General features: G+C 43.8%; 1 non-coding gene across 1 annotated transcript; it reads left to right on the forward strand.

Annotated features, from left to right (window-relative positions):
• Positions 1-3,771: 3,771 nt before the first annotated feature.
• Positions 3,772-3,843, forward strand: TRNAE-UUC (transfer RNA glutamic acid (anticodon UUC)). The gene has a single exon. It is a non-coding gene; the product is annotated as a tRNA-Glu (tRNA).
• Positions 3,844-21,033: the final 17,190 nt, after the last annotated feature.

The raw sequence follows: 21,033 nt of genomic DNA on the forward strand, positions 1-21,033 counted from the left end.
GAGGGAGGGTAGAAAAGCATGTACCTGTCTGTTCTTTTCCTCATCCCTTCCCCTCATTACTGAACTGCAGGAGACTGAGCCCCCTTGGGCTTTGGCAACCCCATCTGGGCAGCGTTTATTTGACGGTTGATTTTGCTGTACCAGGTACTTCCTTTCCCATTTGCTATCATTTTGTAACACACATGCTGACCCTTTTCCCTTCCCCTTCTTTTCCTTGGGAAAATACAATGAATAAAGACTTATTGGTACTGAAAAAAGAAAGAAAGAAAGAAAGCGAGCAGAAGGGAAAGAGCACACATCCAAATGCAGAGATAACGCATAAAATCTCTCCAAAAAGGAAGGCCAAATATTGGCCATGTACACTCCAGCAATCACTGTAGCTTCCTTCCAGTGGTCTGGGCAGCCGGAGCGAGTAATGGTGAAATGCAGGTAACTTCCTCAATCAGAGCCAAACACCAGCTGGAGAATCAATCACCCAGAAGATCCATCAGTAGAGGAGGTATGGATCTATCCTGTTGTGTAGCTGAGTCAGGGTGGCCAGATCAACACCTTCTGCCAGAGCCTCTGGGGGTGACAGTGACCAGTGGCAACTAACACTGGGCAAGTACCACCTTCATTTCAGGCTGGATGCTAAGAACTTGCCCTCACAATGACTCACTGTTATATATTGTTACTGGTGGGTGAAGGGGGAGAACTCATATTCAAAGATTCAGTACTTTTTCCAAAAATTAACAGCTAGTCAGTTTTTGGATTTAGGATTTATGCCAGAGATATCTGACATCAAAAGGCAGGAGATATTTATATGCACAAACACACGCACACAAGCTATTCATATTATTCTACTTTAACCTTCAGGTTATCCAAGTTAATAAAAAATTTATTACCAGTAATATTGTTACTGACCCAGGTTCTTGGACTCTTCAATCAATAGAAATTGATAATGGTCCAGATGAGAAATTCAGGCAAGGCTTTATTGGTACTCAATGAAGCATGAGAAAACAAGTAACAGTTTCCTTTGCTCACTCCCTGTGAAGGGTGGGGAACTGGTCCCTTAAATGGGGTGAGGAATGGGGCAGATCCATGGATTGGGCTGGAGGGATGGCTTAGGTGGTCTGCTCACCCCCTTGGTGGTACCCTGTGCAGGGATTATGCACAGTACCCTGATTTTCTCCTGATAACTCAGAAGTGGCAATTGGGTTTCTGGTCTTTTTGTATCTTATTGTTCATAATTTGCCCCAAGTGCACATTCATGCAGTTATTTTTAGTCCCTCATAGTTTCTTTGTATTTTGTTGTGCAAGGAGACGTTTGTCCAGGTACAAGCACTGTAGCAAAAGGTCCCAGGTCCCAGGTCCTAGGTCCCAGCCTGTCTTAATATTACATCTCCTACCTCATTTAAAGACATTGGAATTTAGTAACTTTTTATTCAGAATGTATATTGTCCCTGTAAGTTCCTATTTCTTTACGGAGAAATTGTTTTCTAGATTTCATTCATTTCAGCATATTCTAATATTATCCTTATTATGGAGTCAATCCATGATGATCTCCAAAAGAACTTCACTAAATCTATTAGTTGGATGATTTGGGGCAAGTTATTTTAAGCTCCTGGATATTTTTGAGGTTCTGGCCTTGCATATCCCCAAGGCTACATTTCAGATCTAAAAGTTTCTTAAGTCTAAATTATTAAAAATCCATCAAATATGCAATAAAAGAGAGAAATGTGAGATATTAACTACTAATTTTTTCAAAAATTACTTCAGTTTATAGTGGCAAACAGAAGATATGAATCCTGACACACTGCTCTGTAAAATAAAGCAAAATATTCAAGCCTTCTTGCTGTACTTGTTTTTACCAAAAACAAAATGAAAAAAGTCGCTTAATCACCTACTAGAAAATTCTTTTCCATGACTGTTGCCCCTATTTTAGGAACTTAAGGCATTATTTAGTGTAGTACTAACAAGCCCCAAATTACCATGACTCAGTGCAATAAAACAATTTCTAGACGTAACAATGCAATGTATGTGTTGGTGGTTGGCAAGTGACTGCCACACAGTGAAAGCCAGGGGCCACTCTCATGCCATCTTGTGGCTCTGGCCCCTCCTGCAAGGCCTGGGAAACCTCTCCATTCAGGTGTGGATGAGCCATGGGGAAGAGAAGCGTGGGCTGCAGCCCCAGAGAGGGGCTATGGCCATTTCCATTGAGTTTGTGTCCTCACTTCCTCCCTAACCCTGGATGTATTAGCATTGTTTTAAATTGTATTGCCATGGTTACAAGCAAGACTGAGCTATTCCCCAATTTATTGACTAATCAGAACTCCTCCTCTCTCAATCCCCTTTCCCTGTGTTTTTTTCCCAGGGAGCTAAGCTGCTAAAGTTTTTTCCCTTGTATATAGTAAGGATAGTCACATTTTCCTATCAAACATTTTCTTCCAGTCTGTGGCTCATCGGTAGACATTATGTATGGTCCTTTCCATCCCACAAATATTTTCAATTATTAAGATTTTTTTTTTTTTAATCACACAGACATTTGAAATTCTTAGAGATTAAGAATCTCCACCCTTCCCTGACTTCTGCTTAGGGTGACGCTGGCCCTTTATCCTCCCTATGGTCCGCCTATTACTTTCATAGCAGCATTTCTTCGTGTTCACTGAGAGGAAATTCCAGAACATACCGGTTATACAAAAATTTAAAAATAGAATTGCTTGGTCATAAGCAGGTTCAGGAAATCGTGACAACTTGCCTCCCTGATCAAGTTTTATGAGTTTCCAAGAGCTTCCTTTTTCCCACATACTTGCCAGCTTTTGACATTTCACACTTGCTTTTTGGCCTAATGCTAGCCTGGAGCCAGTGAGGTTTGAAATTTTTTTCAGATGCATTTTAGCCTTGGGGTTCCTCTCCAAGTGGCCTTTACACAAGTTCTCACTTTTATATTGCAGTATTTGTCTTCCTATAAATCATATGTAGTTTCCTTCTATATGGGATACCAATCTCTTAGGTGGGGTGTACATGTTTATCTCCCAGTCAGTAGTTTTGTTGTTTTACTTTTTTTCCCCCAAGGTATGAGTTGTTAAAGTAGTGCAATGTATGGATTCTTCCTTTATGGTTTGGGGTGTTTTGTTTTAGTTTTATTGATGTAAGGCCATCCCTAAACAAGATCTTAAAAACGGTAGTCTGTAAAGGTCTTTTGCCCCAAAACGTTCCCCAGGAGCTATTCTGAGCTTCATGCATTGCCTTCTAAGTGCAAAATTCCACTTAAAAACCCTATGACCTTAAACATCATGATTGTAAAAATCTGATCTAATAAAAGTTACCCTCAGCGTCAAACCTGGGAAACTGAGACCTGGGAGCCAGGCTCACAACCTGCTTTGTGCGTTACTCAAACCATTCTTTTCTCAAATCTCACTGCGGAGCCTTCTAACACAGCTTTTTAGAAATTTAGGTCATAGGCTCCCCGGGCTGGGTGTGCAGGGTCGGGGGGAGGCTCCCCGAGCGGGGTGGGTGGGGGTCGAGAGCGGCCTCCCGGGGACTGAGTGTGCAGAATCGGCTCCCCGAGGCGGGGTGCGAGGGGTCTCGGCAGGCCGTAGACCCCCGCGCCGGGTTCCAGGCTCAGCGCGCAGAAAAGCAGCACAGCCCAAACCAGACCAGTACTCCCGAGCGCCAAAGATCTGCGCAAGCGCAGAAGGCCGGTTTGACTCGAAGGCGGAACAGAGTAACGAAAGCGGAAGCAGACGGGAATGATTCAATTGACTTGCACTTTGAAGCTGGGTTATCGGTTCCCACATGGTCTAGCGGTGAGGATTCCTGGTTTTCACCCAGGCGGCCCGGGTTCGACTCCCGGTGTGGGAAGAAAGGATTCTTTTAGAATCCAGGTTAAGAAATTCACCATTAAGTGAATTTAGACACGTCTTAGGAAAAAGACTAAATATAATTGTTGAAAGCTGGAATTCATTAGGGGGGGTTGTGAGCTTAAAGACCCACGCTGTCACCCTGTAATTCATAAAGCCACTACGTCCAGCTTGTGTAAACAGTATTGTTATTTTTGCCCTTGATATAATTCATTTAAAATATCACAATAAATTATAATATTTATTAGTAAAACTCTATTAGACAAAGGAATTCTCTTTTATTTTCTTCCCAGAGTTATGATGACATTATATAGCTTATAAATGACATTATAATATTGTGTAAGTTTAAGGTGTACAACATGATGACTTGATACACATATATTGTGAAATGATTACCACCATAGCGTTAGTTAACACTTCCATAACCTCACTTAATTACATAATTAGCATTTCTTTTACACAGGGAATTCTAATGGGTTGGCCAATTCACTGCTTTCTGCCTCCCACTGTTTCTGGCAGGAGGATAGAGAGCTAGTGAGAAAGAGGTGAGAAAGAGCCTGGAAGAGCCGCCCCAGGAGCAGTTGATGTTTGAGGACACGGGGGAGGGAAGCAAGAATCTTCCTGAAGCAGGAATCACTAGGCTGGAGACAAAGAAATTAAGAGGTCTCCAAATAGAAATACAGCTTTAACAGAGGTTTGCACGGGGATGTAGACAGTGAGGGAAGATCCATTCACCTAACCAGCTTCCACAGAACATGACATGGGTTAATGAGGCATGGAATCAGCTTCCGGATAGAATCACACACATGGTTAGGTTGAGGTAAGCACTCCTTGCAAATTCAAATTTTCAGAAGTGGAAAGGGCCGTGAAACCTTCCCAGCTTCTAAGCCATTTCCAGGATGGGAATAAAATCTTCCTTTCTATGCATACGAAACCAAGCAGGACCCTATGGTGCCCTCCCAGGTACAAAAACCTTTCCATGTCTGGTTTCTTATTTTCAGGATAAAGGCTTCAGCCTCCTAGATCTTCCAGAATACCAAAGAGCAGATTCAAGCAGTTACTAACCAGGGAAGTAAGGGAATGAAGAAACATGTGCCTTTTGCACAGGTCAAGTAGATGTGTTAATAATTAGTCATATGACGGGACAACTTCTGCATCTTGCAAGTCTTTGTTGGTGGCGCTAACCTCCCTAATTCTCCCTAGGATGCAGCATCACTTTTGGTTTACTACCTTTGTAAGAAGGGGAACGTCCAGGGGCTACCATTTTGTCTTTTCTCACCACAGTGGCCCCCACTCCAAGAATCAGGAGGCAATATGATAGTGTCATTTGTCAAGTAGGAGATTTGAATTATACATAACAGAATCAGGTACGTTCACACCCACTGGAAGCACTTTGAGATAAACGTTTTATTTCAAGCTCCAGTGAACCACACAAAAGTACTGGAGGAGCAGGAAAAACAAATAACAACAACAACATTAATACTAATAATTCGGAGCTGCCTAACTGAAACTGTGCACCTCAGATTGGGACTTGAACCCACGTGGCGGGACTTGAACCCAGCCTAAACCCAGATTGGGACTTGAACCCACGGCCTTTTAATTAGATTCACTCACCTGGTGTCTGGACTTACTGAGGCTCAGGTTCCATGTGTCTCAGCACAGAAGGAATTCAGCGAGAGGCAAATTGATAGGCGAGAAGTAGATCTATTAATATAGGATGCTTGTGAGAGATGCAAGTTGGCAGGTGAGGGGGCTCTGCCCTGAGGATTAAGTGGGCTACATTTTTATAATCAAAGGAAAGTGGGGGAGGGGGAAAAGACTGCCTTCTTCATTCTTCGAGTAGACATACATCACTCACTCCTCCTTTGTATGGGGCAGGAGAATGTCTGACCCTATGAGGTCAAACTAGGTCGGTCATAGCACTTATTCAAATCAGCAGAAGGGTGTTAACATTTTTTTTTCTTTCACTTAATGACCTGGGGGCATATCTCATGCTTTACAGTTAAGTAAGCCTGCTTCATTCCTCGAAGTTCCGATAGCTTTCTTGAGCAATCGTTAACTTAACAGTGGTCTCCCAAAGTTCCCTAGGTTTCCCCCTCTATCTATAATCCCCTACTGGGATGTCTACAACTACCTGTATAACCTTCCTATTCCATCCCTATCACAACTGCAGGAAGGGATGAGTGTCAAATCAAAGCCAGTAAGTCAACAGAATAAATGCCCATAGGTCCTCTGGGGGAAGGGTTGGGCACGTATGTACAGCCTATTCTTGTGGCAGTGCCGCAGGGTCCTTCCTCAGGTGGACTCAGTCCATCCTTCCTTCAGTGGAAAGAGACTGGGAACTGACTTGGCTCTTGGTACTGGACCACAGGCAGTACAGTCCATTGTAGTGACTCAAGCCAAGTTTCTGGCCACCAAACCTAGAGTTTCTTAATTGTACATATCAAATAATACTCCAGTAGACAGCCCGTTGATTTCATTCCTAGGACACCACTGCCAAAGATTCCTGTTGCTCCAGCACTGCTTCAGTAACTGAGGTCACCTTTTTCCTGGTGTGTCTGCTTCTTGGACTCTTGCACTCTGGGATTCCAAGATTCCCATTGAATCAGGAACCCAAGTGGCTTTTCTCAGGTGCCCTGGCTTGTGGAAGACTCCTGCCAAAGGGTTTTCAAGCAGCTGGTGCTCTCTTTACCAATGTATTTCTCAATCCTTTAATCAAGGAAACATTTTCTGGACCTCTCTAGGGGACACAGTGGATGGGCAGGTGTGTGTTCACATTTGATAAATCCCACTCCAACATGACTTTTACCTAATGCCCTAAAGATGTTACTCTACCCTCTACTGTGGTTGTATGGTTTTACAACCTCAATGGAGGCAGGCCACTGCTGGTTCAGGTTTCAGTCAACTAACCAAGCAAACTTGGACTTATAGCCATTCCCAGATTCTCAAACTATATCTATATGACATAGATCCATATCAACAAGTTTGACCCCCAACATTATCTTCTGCCTCCTTGGTCTAGCAATCTTAGGATTCATTCCCACACATATTCCTTACCTTTCTTCTAATATAAATTGGCATAATCTTACAATTATTTCAATGTCTAAAATATCTCAGGCTGAATCATATCTGACCTCCTGGGCCAGGCTGAGATTGAATTCCAGTTTGGGGTCTGGAAGCTTTGAAGGGTGGTGAGGGTGGACCTGGTGTAGAATTGGCATCCCCTTGCAAGGTAACTTTAATGGGTAAGGTCCATATTGAGTCCCTTGGTGCAAAATGTGGTCTGTGAACCAGCAGCATTGGCTTCCTCTGGGAGCTTTCTAGAAATGCAGAATTTCAGGCTACACCCAAGACCTACTGAGTCAAAACGTGCATATTAACAAGGTACTCCGGTGATTCTTATGCACATTAAAGTCTTAAAAACACTGATTGAGTCTTCAAGCAAGGGAAGCCTGGCTTCCTTCAGACAATGGGAGGGACTATTTCCACTGGCAAGAAAAACCTCAAAGAAATTTGGGCTTTATAATTCTCTGTTCATCTGAGCCAAATCAAATATCCCCACTCCATGCATTGGGGTTCCATTCTCTCTTAATCACTACCTTGAGTTTCACTTAAGTGATATGGAGACGCTATGAATCTAACTTATGTTGTAATTCTGCAACTTGCAGAATCAAATTATGGGCATGATTTTCAGCTGTACCTCTTATTACTTATTTCTATAAAAGATAATGGGTTGCCTGAGGACCACAGAAACAGATCTCTAGTCCTCTGACCATATCTTGAGTTGAGAGTTTAAAGCCTTCAGTAACTCATTTTCTTTAGGTAACTCTCCAGTGCAATCAGAAATAGCCATCCCATCATCACTGTAGTTGATTGAATACCTTACCTTCAATAGACCTATTATTCCAGGTAATGCCAGGTTATAATTTAAGTAAATATGGTATTACTGCATATATGAACTACCAGCATTTCATTTTCAACTGATAATGAGGTCATTACTGTGTTTATGCCCAGGGAAAGATAATCTATCTCAAATTTTCATCTTTGAGTGTCTGTTTCCTGAAAGCACTGTTGGCTACAAAAGCTATGTATGTGGATGTCTAGCTCAACAATAGAAAACACTGCAGGAATTTCTAATAGATGAAGGGATAGAGGAGCAAAGAGGAATGAAGTGGCATTAGCAGACTTAGGAGCATCTTACTGCTGACATTTTGGAGTCTGAAGATAATACAGCCGGAACCACCCAGCCTGTTAAGTCTGCAGTCACTCAGCCACTTGCAGTGGCCACTATTGAAGCATGTACTTATTTACAACACTGCCTCAGCTGCTGGTACTACGGAAGTGCATGGACAGCTCCTGTTACCTCTGTTGGAAATGCCAAAGACACTGGAGCCTGGGGTCAGTCACTGCTCCTGAAAAGAGAAAAAGAAAAATTACCCCTTCCTCCTACCTTCCAAACTCCTGTCAGTATCTCCAAGTGACTGAACATAATCAGAATCCAGCTGGCCAGGCAAACTGGAATGTTCATAGGTTTATAACCCCCTGCAATACAGAGCAGAAGAAACAAGCCCAGAATTTACCATACTTAGCTTTACTGGATTTTTATCTGACAATCTTCTCTGAAGCTAGAGGTTTTGATTTTGAGCTTACATAACAAAATACCCCCAATACCTACTTGCTTAGAAACAACCATATTACTTTACTCATGATTCAGGAAGGGCTCAGCAATGTGGTTTTCCTGTTTCACATGACACCTACCAGTCACTCACTTGGCTGGATTCAGCTGGTTGCTGGGCTGGGCTGAGGTCAGGACTTCACCATGTGGCATCTTTCTCCATGGCTTCTATACATGCTGTGAGCTTCTTGTGCATGGTGATCTCAAGGTGGTTTCACTTTTTACATGGTGGCTGGTTTCCAAAAGGAAAGATCAGGAATGACCACTCCTCCTAAAAGCTAAGTGAAGAACTGGCTTAGGGTCACTTCTGCTATATTCTGTTGGTCAGTGCAGTCCCAGACCAGCTCAGATTCAAGGGAGCAGAGAAACAGACGTTCTCCCTCAGCATAGGAGAAGCACAAGCTTACACAGGGAAAAGGCATGATGTGTGACATCTATGAAGGTGTTGGTCTTGTTTTCAAGTCTCATCCAAGCCTAACCCAGAATTTCTCAGGATTGTCTCCCACTGTCTTCTCTCTAGGCTCTGATCTCCTTTCCCACTTTGAGTGCCTGTGCAGATAAGAACAATGACTCTATCTGCCGCCTCAGTAAAGGATGCTCCATTTTTGTTGATAAGGCAAAATGCTTATAAAAAACAAAAAAGCAATCGACATTTTATAGAAGCCTGCTTTATTAAAAGGCATGAGTTCTTCTTAGTGCCTTCTGAGGGAGGAGCAAAACAACTGAAATTATCTTGTGGCATATGACTTAATGTGGGGTAGAATTGGCAGTGACCCATTTTCCTAATATTTGCATAAACCGCAAAAACCTTAGTTTCTCACCAGCTGGTTTACTTTCACTGCATTTCACACTTTCCCTTATAGGGCTATACTTTTTTCACTCTGTTTTGTTTGTTTGTTAATAAAAATAAATCATTCATGATAATGTATCAATAAATCTTATGAATTATTTCAAAAGGGTGTTAAAAACAAGACAAACAAGACCCAACATGGAGTTGCATCTGCTAAGCTCGCACCTCACCAAACTGAGACTTAATTACAGTTTCTGCTCTCTCAGGAGTGGAATCTTAAACCAGTCAACAAAGAATCACCTGATCATCACCAGTGAAGTCATCTGCTTGATAAATCCCTGTCATTCTCCTAAGGAAAGTAAACTTGCAATAACCAATCTGCTTTTCTGCCTAGTATTACTTCTTTGTCCCACCCCCTTTTGCCTATAAAAGTTTTCTTAATGTTGTGCAATTTCTCAGAGCTCCTATCTGCTAGATTGAATGCTGCCCAATTCATGAATCGTCAAATAGAGCCAATGAGAGCTTTAAAATTGATTCAGTTGAATTTTGTTTTTCAAAAGGCGTTAATACTATATTCACATTAAGACATAAATAAATATACAGTAAATATAGAGTAAGTCTCCTACGTACGAACCTTCAAGTTTCCAACTTTCAAAGATGTGAACGTGCGTTTGCATGTCCAATCACGTAAGTTAGTTCACATGAAATTGCAGGTTGCCCTCCATCTCCTATTGTTGACAATCCTTCAGCTCTACCATCTCTCACCACCCCTCCCTCCTCCAGTCAGTAATTCTTCTTGCCTGTTCACTCAATGCCAGCCCCTGTATGCCAGCTTTGGTATTGCACTACTGTACTTTTCAAGATACTGTACTGTATGATTAAAAATGTTTATTTTTTGTGTTTGCTTTTTATGTATCATTTGTGAGAAAAGTATTATAAACCAATTACAGTACAGTACTATACAGTCGATTGTGTTAGTTGGGTACCTAGGCTAACTTTGTTGGACTTACGAATAAATTGGACTTATGAACATGCTCTTGGAACAGAACTCATTCGTATGTATGGGACTTACTGTACTAAGCAAGAGAGGATGCAAAAGCATAAATGTGTCCTGAGGGTTAAATTGTATTCCAAACTCCATGCTTTGGACTTTGATGACACAGGAGCTAAGCCCTGGGGGCACAGCCTCTATTGTAGACAGGGTCAAGCAGATGTGGGGATCTTGGGGAGCGCATTCTGAGCCCTTCAGTGAGCCCCAGAGACAGTTATCAAGCTCATGGGGCTAAACATCCACCCCAATGCCTATGGGAGTGTAAGACTAAAAGCTCATCCTAGAAGCATATAATGACTCTGTTCTAAGTGGTCCAAACAGCTAGGTGTTGTAGACAGCCCAGAGAAGATGACCCAGTTCTTACTCTTTAAGGATGTTTTTGTAAGGAGTGGATGTTAGAGATAAAGAGTTAAATGTCCATAATGTGCCCATTGACTCCAGGTTCACTCACATAGGAAAACCTGAGAGTGTCTTTCTCACTTATTTTCACTCATAATCTACATCTACTCAATTGTGATGTTCCCTTGAGCTGACCTTCTAAAGAGACCCCAGTGGTCCCCTGCTCCCCTTCCTCACTACCATGGCCTTAGTCCTGTGCCCCAAACCTCCCACCTAAAGGATCATCAGCCTCCCATTGGCTTTCGCAAGCATTCAGTAGGGGGACGTTGGGATTGGAATGACATCAAGTGGCAGCCCCTGACACATCCTCCATGACTTTCCACTTTCTGTATCTATGATGACATCATGGCAGAAACCATGACTCTTTACTGACTCAGTGTGCACTTTTATCTCCTACAACCAAAAAGACCAAATGTGGTGGCCCAGAAGGAGGCTTCCAAATGAGGACACCCAAGCTAGGAAAGCAAATATGCCCAAGAACACGGTTGGAGGGAGCAGCGTGCTTACTGCAGCTCCCAGAGACTGCCAAGCCTGCCTGTCCCAGTCTGTGTGGGGAGGGCAGCTTCCTCCTGAGGCCTCCAGGCAAAGGCTTGGGCTTGCCTGTGGTCGAGCCTGATAAACCACACAAGTTTTTGGTCTGGAGCCAGATCACTCCTTGATTTTTTTCAGGACTCAGTTGAGAAACATGGGCTACCCTGTCCTGGATCTCAATAGGTTAGACTTTGAGGGGCTGTGACAAGATTGGTTCATTAGTCTGAGTCAACAGCCAACCAATGCCAAAATTGAGGTTATTCCATGCAGATGACCAGGCCTGCCTGACGGATTGGAGTGTTGCTGAGCAAAGGCTGGTGTGCCCAGGGCACAGAAAACCCAGCTGCAAACTTCTGACAGCAGAAGTTTGCAGCAAAGTAAAGGTTTATTACAGGGTTCCAAGCATGGGAATGGGAGAAAACCTCATATTCACCCCAACTTGGCCTTTGAGTTGCAGGTGTTTTTAAAGGGAAGAACAAAGAGTCTGGAACTAACCATTGCCTTGAGACATTTGTGACATTTCTTGGTCATAGTTTCGGGGGTCAGGATGTTTCCAGTTTCTGATTCTTTGGCCAGGTGGTCCATGGTTGGGAGTGGGGAGGGTGGTTCCTGTGAGATCATCTTGCCCTGGAGAAACAACCTGAGTTGTACATTAATGATGTTATTGACAACAGCAATCTGAGTCATCTGACTCTGGTTGATTAGCCTTCAGTTAGCCCAGTATTGAGGTCTGAGGGGACAAGAAAGGGATTGAGGTCAGGGAAGAACAGCAAGGGAATATCATTTTGGATAGAGAGAGAATCATAAACTCAGCAAGGGAACTCAATTTTAGGGGGACTCGGTTTCAAAAGTAGCCATGAGTTCCAACTGTCACCAAGCCAGGGGTAAAGGTCTCATAGCCCATTAAGGTCTACTTCAGAAAGTCAGTCCTCCTTAAGTTTCTGAATGAATCTCCAACCTGGCCCCTGGCATCAATTCAGGCATCTCACAGTTCTGTCCAGGAAGTTGAAGTTGATCTGAATACCTGAACATTTTCCAGGGCTGAGTGGCTTGACAGGCAGGATACACACACAAGGAGTACAGTCCAAGTTATCCAGGGAGGAAAAGGAGTGGAGAGGGTGGTGGAGTGGGCCAGGTGAACAGCTGTTTCCTGGCTGCTGGGACCCCCAGGTGGGCTACAGATGCAGGACTGAGCTGAGCTCACTTCCCTGCAGGGGAGGGTGTGATGCCTGGGAGGCTGTGGCTGCTTCTTGCCTTCAGTTGTCCTGGCAGGGCAGCCGTCAGGCCCTCTGAAGGAGGAAGGGGACTTGTCCCACACTGTATCATTCTCCCTTGCAAGCTTTAGCAAGATTACCTCCGGAGGGCATCTACATCTTCTAAGTTCCAACAGCTTGCTCCAAGGGTGTTTATGGGCACCAGAGACCTGCTTAGAGTCACTAGGCTCACAAGTGTTACCAAACTCAGGTCTGGCTGCTGGCCACCCTAAAGCCAATACTCGAGAGGCCAGTGTTGGTAGAAAGGAAGGGTTGCTTTCAGGAGGCCAGCAACCAGGGGCAAGAGGTGGATTCATGTCCAAAGGCCGACTCCCCCTTGCCAATCAGTGGGCAAGACCTTTTAAAGGTGAGTTTAAGGGGTGTATAAGAGGAGAGAAGGGGCTACATGCAGAAACAGCACGGTCAGCTTCAGCTCTGACAGTCGTCTTAAAATTAGTCATGAAGTGGTCTGATGAGAATCATCTTGATTGTTTTAAGTACAGTTAATCTTGAGTTCCAGGGTCGATTTGTTCCCATTTCCTTGGGGCCAGTTCTTAGAATTTTGGCAGCTTATGTCACGGCTACAGTCTGGTCATCATGTAGTTAACTTCTTTTACCTGGTGGGGGCTTCAGTACCTGCAAAACAGCTCAAAGGATATGGCTCAGAACATTATCTATAGCCCTTGAGGGGGAACTAAATGTCCTTGACTTTGCTTAATGACTAAACTATTGTTATTTATTTGGTCCTGTTTGACCGCTTTCTCTTGCTTCTGATTTTTTTTTTAAAACTTCTCTAATTAAACTTATTCTTTGACTAAAGTTTTTCTTCAGACAAAAGGCAGGCTGAGGGCATAGTGGAGAGGGGGGGAATCTGTCCTGGGAAGGCCCCACAGGGTCCTGCTCCATTTCACAAGGACACCCCTCCCCTTAACCACAGCTGGTCCCATTGACTAGGTTTCATAAGCAGTGGTTCAAGAACTGTTTCCCCAGCCTTCTCTGACCCCTCTCCATGGCACCTCTGATCCTACCCCTTGGTGGAGCTCAGCCACGGAGTCAGGGGCTAAAGAGATGGATCAATGTTCCCTCTGAAAACCAAAAAGCTTACATGAACAATCCACTGGCAGCCTCCAAGAATGCCTCACAGAATCTGCTAGCTTTTCCTAAACCCCACTGACAATGTGCTGTTAGACCTTCAGATTCTTGCAAGCGATCCACTAGCATCCCTCCAAACTGTCTCACAGACTCCAGGCTTTTGGCAGTTCCAGAATGGCAGTGACGTCTCTGCTCACTGTAGCAGTGTGTTAGGAGTTCAGCTGAGCTGACTCATTTTCTGGACCTGTAGTATAGAAACAAAAAGAGAGAAATGGAGATAGAGGTGATAGGAACCGGTTCTATGTCTAATTCAAAAAACTCTCCCCATAATCTGAACATTGTTGATTTTTTTTCCTCTAACACATCTAGGCAAGATACTCCTGTCAGTGATGGCAGCTATGATGAGGGGATGAGGGGGTATGGGGGCATGTTGGAATATCTAGGAAAGTGTACCTGAAAATATCGCCAGGCCCTTTGATCATGCCCTCTGCAGAGGACAAAATCTCTTCCCTCTGGGAATCACTACCACTGAGAGTTGCCTGCCCTATTGTCAAGTCATGGATCTTTAACTTGTGTGGGAGTAATGGCTGAGAGGAGGGGGGTGGAGTTGAATGGGGCAAAGACAGGGGCAGCAGTAGCCCACTTATCCTGTGGTTGGTATCCCACCACCCACAGGGGGTACGCAACCCAGGGCCCTGCTGATCCCACTTGCACCTCACTTGATCTCTTTGTTTGTAGGAGATAAAGGTGCACACGGAGTCTTTAAGGAGTCATGATATCTGCTATGTTTTCTCCATTCAAGGAGTCATCATAGATACAGAAGTGGAAAGTCATGGAGGATGTGTCAGGGCTGCCACCTGATGCCATTCCAGTCCCAATGTCCCCTACTGAATGCTTGTGAAAGTCAGTGGAAGGCTGATTATCTTTCAGGTGGGAGGATTTGGGCTCAGGACTAAGGCCATGGTAGTGAGGAAGGGGAGCAGGGGACCACTGGGGTCTCTTTAGAAGGTCAGCTCAAGGGAACAACCCAATTGTGTTGGGAAGGGGCACATTCCCCCCTCCATCTCTCTGGTGTTCTTGTGACTGGACTAATAAAACTGACACAAGACAGATTAACAAGAGAGAGAGAAACATTTTAATTCATGCATATGGAGGTCTCATAGAAATGGGACCTAAGAAGTGGAGAATGCAGGCAGCTTTTACACTTTTTAGAAAAAGAAACAATAAATTTGTGAGGAATTGACAGGGCAGAGAAATCTGGCCTTGAGTGCTTAATTAGTGAAGAATCTAAACAGAGTTTGGGCTTAGGGTAGTAAATTAAAGAAGTAACAAAGTTTGTCTATATAGGCTTCTCAGCCTGAATTCCTCAGCTCTGGCTAAAAGGGTGCCCTTTTACCTCCAGATGCAGACAGGGCACCTTTCACATGAGTGATTTATTTCCTGCTCTCAGTGAGACAGAAAGGAGGGTCAGAGTGTATCTCTTGCACTGGTCATTTCTTAAGTAATTTTAATTCAAAATAATCAATATGCCATTGAGGCACATTTTGGGGCTGCCTACCCTGGACCCCAACAATTGGTTAGATGTTGATTAGGAGTGAAAAGTGTTCCTATTGGTCCTATATAGGAAATTATGAGGCAGGATGTGGCACAGTGCCTCTGCTGAGACCTCTTCATGGGAGAGAAGGCAGAGGGGAGGCTTGAAACACTTTTCTCCAACTCAGGGTCCAGTGCTTTTGCAATCCTGGCCCTTCTTTCCCTCTCCCCTCCAAGCCCATTCTTTTTCAGTGCTCCCCTAGCAGTGAGATGATCACACCTGCTCTGCACGTCTGTGCTGACCCTTAGCCGGCTTGCCAGTCCAGAAGGGAAAATGGGAAATGGGGAAGCTGCACTTTTCTCTGGCTTCACCACTTGCTTACAGGATCACAGCGGATGATTAAAGCCTTAAGCGTTACTTTCCTCGTGACTTGACTTAACCAGCTGCTCTGACACCTGGCAGCTCAGCTCTCTCCAGCCCAGCTGAGCTCCTGACAAGGAAAAGGTACCAGTGCAAGTCAGCCAGGCTGCACCCAATACAGCCTACCACCCCTGGAAACTGACCCAGGAGCTCCACATGGCAGGCAGTTGTCCAGCCGGAGAACTGATAAGGGAACAAAACACCTAATGCTGAAAACCCAGCCTCTGTGCACTGATGCTGAATCGAATCTCAGAGACAGAATTTTGGGTGAAGTAGAAAAGAATAGCTTTATTGTTTTGCCAGGCAAAGGGGGATACAGTGGGTTCATGCTTCTCATAACTGTGTGTCCCAACCTGGGAGAATCTGGTGAGGAGTTTTACAGCAATTGTTCAAGGGCAGAGTTGCTGATATGAATCAGGGTAGAGCTGAAGCAAAAAGAACTACAAATCTGCAGCCTGTGGAAGGAAAACCACATTCACAGAAAGACAGACAAAACGAAAAGGCAGAGGATTTTGTACCAGATGAAGAAACAAGATAAAACCCCAGAAAAACAACTAAATGAAGTGGAGGGCTTCCCTGGTGGTGCAGTGGTTGAGAGTCTGCCTGCCGATGCAGGGGACACGAGTTCATGCCCTGGTCCGGGAAGATCCCACATGCTGCGGAGCGGCTGGGCCCGTGAGCCATGGCCGCTGAGCCTGCGCGTCCAGAGCCTGTGCTCCACAATGGGAGAGGCCACAACAGTGAGAGGCCCATAAACCACAAAAAAAAAAAAAAAAAAAAAAAACAGAGGTGAACAATACAATAATTGAAATGAAGAATACACTAGAAAGAATCAATAGCAGAGACGAGGGGAAGATGGTGGAAGAGTAAGACGCCGAGATCACCTTCCTCCCCACAGATACACCAGAAATACATCTACATGTGGAACAACTCCTACAGAACACCTACTGAACGTTGGCAGAAGACCTCAGACCTCCCAAAAGGCAAGAAACTCCCCACGTACCTGGGTAGGGAAAAAGAAAAAAGAATAAACAGAGACAAAAGAATAGGGACGGGACCTGCACCAGTGGGAGGGAGCTGTGAAGGAGGAAAGGTTTCCACACACTAGGAAGCCCCTTCATGGGTGGAGACTGCGGGTGGCAGAGATGGGGAGCTTCGGAGCCGCAGAGGAGAGCACAGCAACAGGGGTGCAGAGGGCAAAGCAAGGAGATTCCCGCACAGAGGATTGGTGCCGACCGGCCCTCACCAGCCCAAGAGGCTTGTCTGCTCACCTGCCAGGGCAGGCGGGTCTGTGAGCTGAGGCTCGGGCTTTGGTGGGAACACAGGGAGAGGACTGGGGTTGGTGGCGTGAACACAGCCTGAAGGGGTTAGTGCCCCACGGCTAGCCCGGAGGGAGTCCAGGAAAAGGTCTGGACCTGCCAAAGAGGCAAGAGACTTTTTCTTCCCTCTTTGTTTCCTGGTGCACAAGGAGAGGGGATTAAAAGCGCTGCTTAAAGGAGCTCCAGAGATGGACACGAGCTGTGGCTAAAAGCGTGTACCCCAGAGACGGGCATGAGACACTAAGGCTGCTGCTGCCGCCACCAAAAGCCTGTGTGCGAGCACAGGTCACTATCCACAGCCCTCTTCCGGGGAGCCTGTGCAGCCCGCCACTGCCAGGTTCCCGGGATCCAGGGACAACTTTCCCGGGAGAACGCACGGCAAGCCTCAGGCTGGTGCAACATCACACCGCCTCTGCCGCCACAGGCTCGCCCCGCACTCCGTGCCCCTCCCTCCCCCCAGCCTGAGTGAGCCAGAGCCCCCGAATCAGGGGCTTCTTTAACCCCGTCCTGTCTGAGCGAAAAACAGATGCCCTCCGGTGACCTACTCGCAGAGGCGGGGCCAAATCCAAAGCTGAGCCCCTGGGATCTGTGAGAACAAAGAAGAGAAAGGCGAATCTCTCCCAGCAGCCTCAGAAACAGCGGATTAAAGCTTCACAATCAACTTGATGTACCCTGCATCTGTGGAATAACTGAATAGACAACGAATAATCCCAAATTGAGGAGGTGGACTTTGAGAGCAAGATTTATGAATTTTTCCCCTTTTCCTCTTTTTGTGAGTGTGTATGTTTCTGTATGAGATTTTGTCTGTATAGCTTTGCTTCCACTATTTGTCCTAAGGTTCTATCCATCCGTTTTTTGTTTTTTTTTTTAATTTTTTTTCTTAATAATTATTTTTTAATTTAATAACTTTATTATATTTTACTTTATTTTATTTTACTTTATCTTCTTTCTTTCTTTCTTTTTTCCTTCCTTCCCTCCTTCCTTCCTTCCTTCCTCACACCGTCCCTCCCTCCCTCCCTCCCTCCCTCCTTTCTTTCTTTCTTTCCTTCTATCCTTCTTTTCTTCTTCCTTCCTTCCTTCCTTCCTTCCTTTCTTTCTTTCTTTCTTTCTTTCTTCCTACTTCTACTAATTCTTTCTCTCTACTTTTTCTCCCTTTTACTCATAGCCATGTGGATGAAAGGCTCTTGGTGCTACAGCCAGGAGTCAGTGCTGTTCCTCTGAGGTGGGAGAGCCAACTTCAGGACACTGGTCAACAAGAGACCTCCCAGCTCCACGTAATATCAAACGGCAAAAATCTCCCAGAGATCTCCATCTCAACACCAGCACCCAGCTTCACTCAACGACCAGCAAGCTACAGTGCTGGACACCCTATGCCAAACAACTAGCAAAACAGGAACACAACCCCACCATTAGAAGAGAGGCTGCCTAAAATCATAATAAGTCCACAGACACCCCAAAAGAAAAAACCACCAGACGTGGACCTGCCCACCAGAGAGACAAGATCCAGCCTCATCCACCAGAACACAGGCACTAGTCCCCTTCACCAGGAAGCCTACACAACCCACTGAACCAACCTTAGCCACTGGGAAGAGACACCAAAAACAACGGGAACTATGAACATGCAGCCTGCAAAAAGGAGACCCCAAACACAGTAAGATAAGCAAAGTGAGAAGACAGAAAAAAACACTGCAGATGAAGGAGCAAGATAAAAACCCACCAGACCTAACAAATGAAGAGGAAATAGGCAGTTTACCTGAAAAAGAATTCAGAATAATGATAGTAAAGATGATCCAAAATCTTGGAAATAGAATAGACAAAATGCAAGAAATATTTAACAAGGACCTAGAACTACAGATGAAACAAACAACAATGAACAACACAATAAATGAAATGAAAAATACTCTAGATGGATCAATAGCAGAATAATTGAGGCAGAAGAATGGATAAGAGACCTGGAAGATAAAATAGTGGAAATAACTACTGCAGAGCAGAATAAAGAAAAAAGAATGAAAAGAACTGAGGACAGTCTCAGAGACCTCTGGGACAACATTAAATGCACCAACATTCAAATTATAGGGGTTCCATAAGAAGAAGAGAAAAACAAAGAGACTGAGAAAATATTTGAAGAGATTATAGTTGAAAACTTCCCTAATATGGGAAAGAAAATAGTTAATCAAGTCCAGGAAGCACAGAGAGGCCCATACAGGATAAATACAAGGAGAAATACGCCAAGACACATATTAATCAAACTGTCAAAAATTAAATACAAAGAAAACATATGAAAAGCAGCAAGGGAAAAACAACAAATAACACACAAGGGAATCCCCATAAGGTTAACAGCTGATCTTTCAGCAGAAACTCTGCAAGCCAGAAGGGACTGGCAGGACATGTTTAAAGTGATGAAGGAGAAAAACCTGCAACTAAGATTACTCTACCCAGCAAGGATCTCAATCAGATTTGATGGAGAATTAAAACCTTTACAGACAAGCAAAATCTGAGAGAGTTCAGCACCACCAAACCAGCTTTACAACAAATGCTAAAGGAACTTCTCTAGGCAAGAAACAAAGAGAAGGAAAACACCTACAATAACGAACCCAAAACAATTTAGAAAATGGGAATAGGAACATACATATCGATAATTACCTTAAATGTAAATGGACTAAATGCTCCCACCAAAAGACACAGATTGGCTGAATGGATACAAAAACAAGACCCATATATACGCTGGCTACAAGAGACCCACTTCAGACCCAGAGACACATACAGAGTGAAAGTAAGGGGATGGAAAAAGATATTCCATGCAAATGGAAACCAAAAGAAAGCTGGAGTAGCAATTCTCATGTAGAAAAAATAGACTTTAAAATAAAGACTATTAGAAGAGACAAAGAAGGACACTACATAATGATCAAGGGATCGATCCAAGAAGAAGATATAACAATTGTAAATATTTATGCCCCCAACATAGGAGCACCTCAATACATAAGGCAAATTCTAACAGCCATAAAAGGGGAAATCGACAGTAACATATTCATAGTAGGGGACTATAACACCCCACTTTCACCAATGGACAGATCATCCAAAATGAAAATAAATAAGGAAACACAAGCTTTAAATGATACATTAAACAAGATGGACTTAATTGATATTTATAGGACACTCCATCCAAAAACAACAGAATACATATTTTTCTCAAGTGCTCATGGAACATTCTCCAGGATAGATCATATCTTGGGTCACAAATCAAGCCTTGGTAAATTTAAAAAATTGAAATTGTATCAAGTATCTTTTCCGACCACAATGCTATGACACTAGATATCAATTACAGGAAAAGATCTGTAAAAAATACAAACACATGGAGGCTAAACAATACATTACTTAATAACAAAGTGATCACTGAAGAAATCAAACAGGAAATCAAAAAATACCTATAAACAAATGACAATGGAGACACGACGACCCAAAACCTATGGGATGCAGCAAAAGCAGTTCTAAGAGGGAAGTTTATAGCAATACAAGCCCACCTTAAGTAACAGGAAACATCTCGAATAAACACCCTAACCTTGCACCTAAAGAAATTAGAGAAAGAAGAACAAAACACCCCCAAAGTTAGCAGAAGGAAAGAAATCATAAAAATCAGATCAGAAATAAATGAAAAATAAATGAAGGAAACGATAGCAAAGATCAATAAAACTAAAAGCTAGTTTTTGACTAGATAAACCGTTAGCCATACTCATCAAGTATAAAAGGGAGAAGACTCAAATCAATAGAATTAGAAATGAAAAAGAAGTAACAACTGACAATGAAGAAATACAAAAGATCATGAGAGATTACTACAAGCAACTCTATGCCAATAAAATGGACAACCTGGAAGAAATGGACAAATTCTTAGAAATGCACAACCTGCCAAGACTGAATCAAGAAGAAATAGAAAATATGAACAGACCAATCACAAGCACTGAAATTGAAACTGTGATTAAAAATCTTCCAACAAACAAAAGCCCAGGACCAGATGGCTTCACAGGCAAATTCTATCAAACATTTAGAGAAGAGCTCACACCTATCCTTCTCAAACTCTTCCAAAATATAGCAGAGGGAGGAACACTCCCAAATTCATTCTACGAGGCCAC

Source organism: Orcinus orca, chromosome 2 (assembly GCF_937001465.1).
Source record: "Orcinus orca chromosome 2, mOrcOrc1.1, whole genome shotgun sequence".
Classification (NCBI taxonomy): Eukaryota; Metazoa; Chordata; class Mammalia; order Artiodactyla; family Delphinidae; genus Orcinus; species Orcinus orca.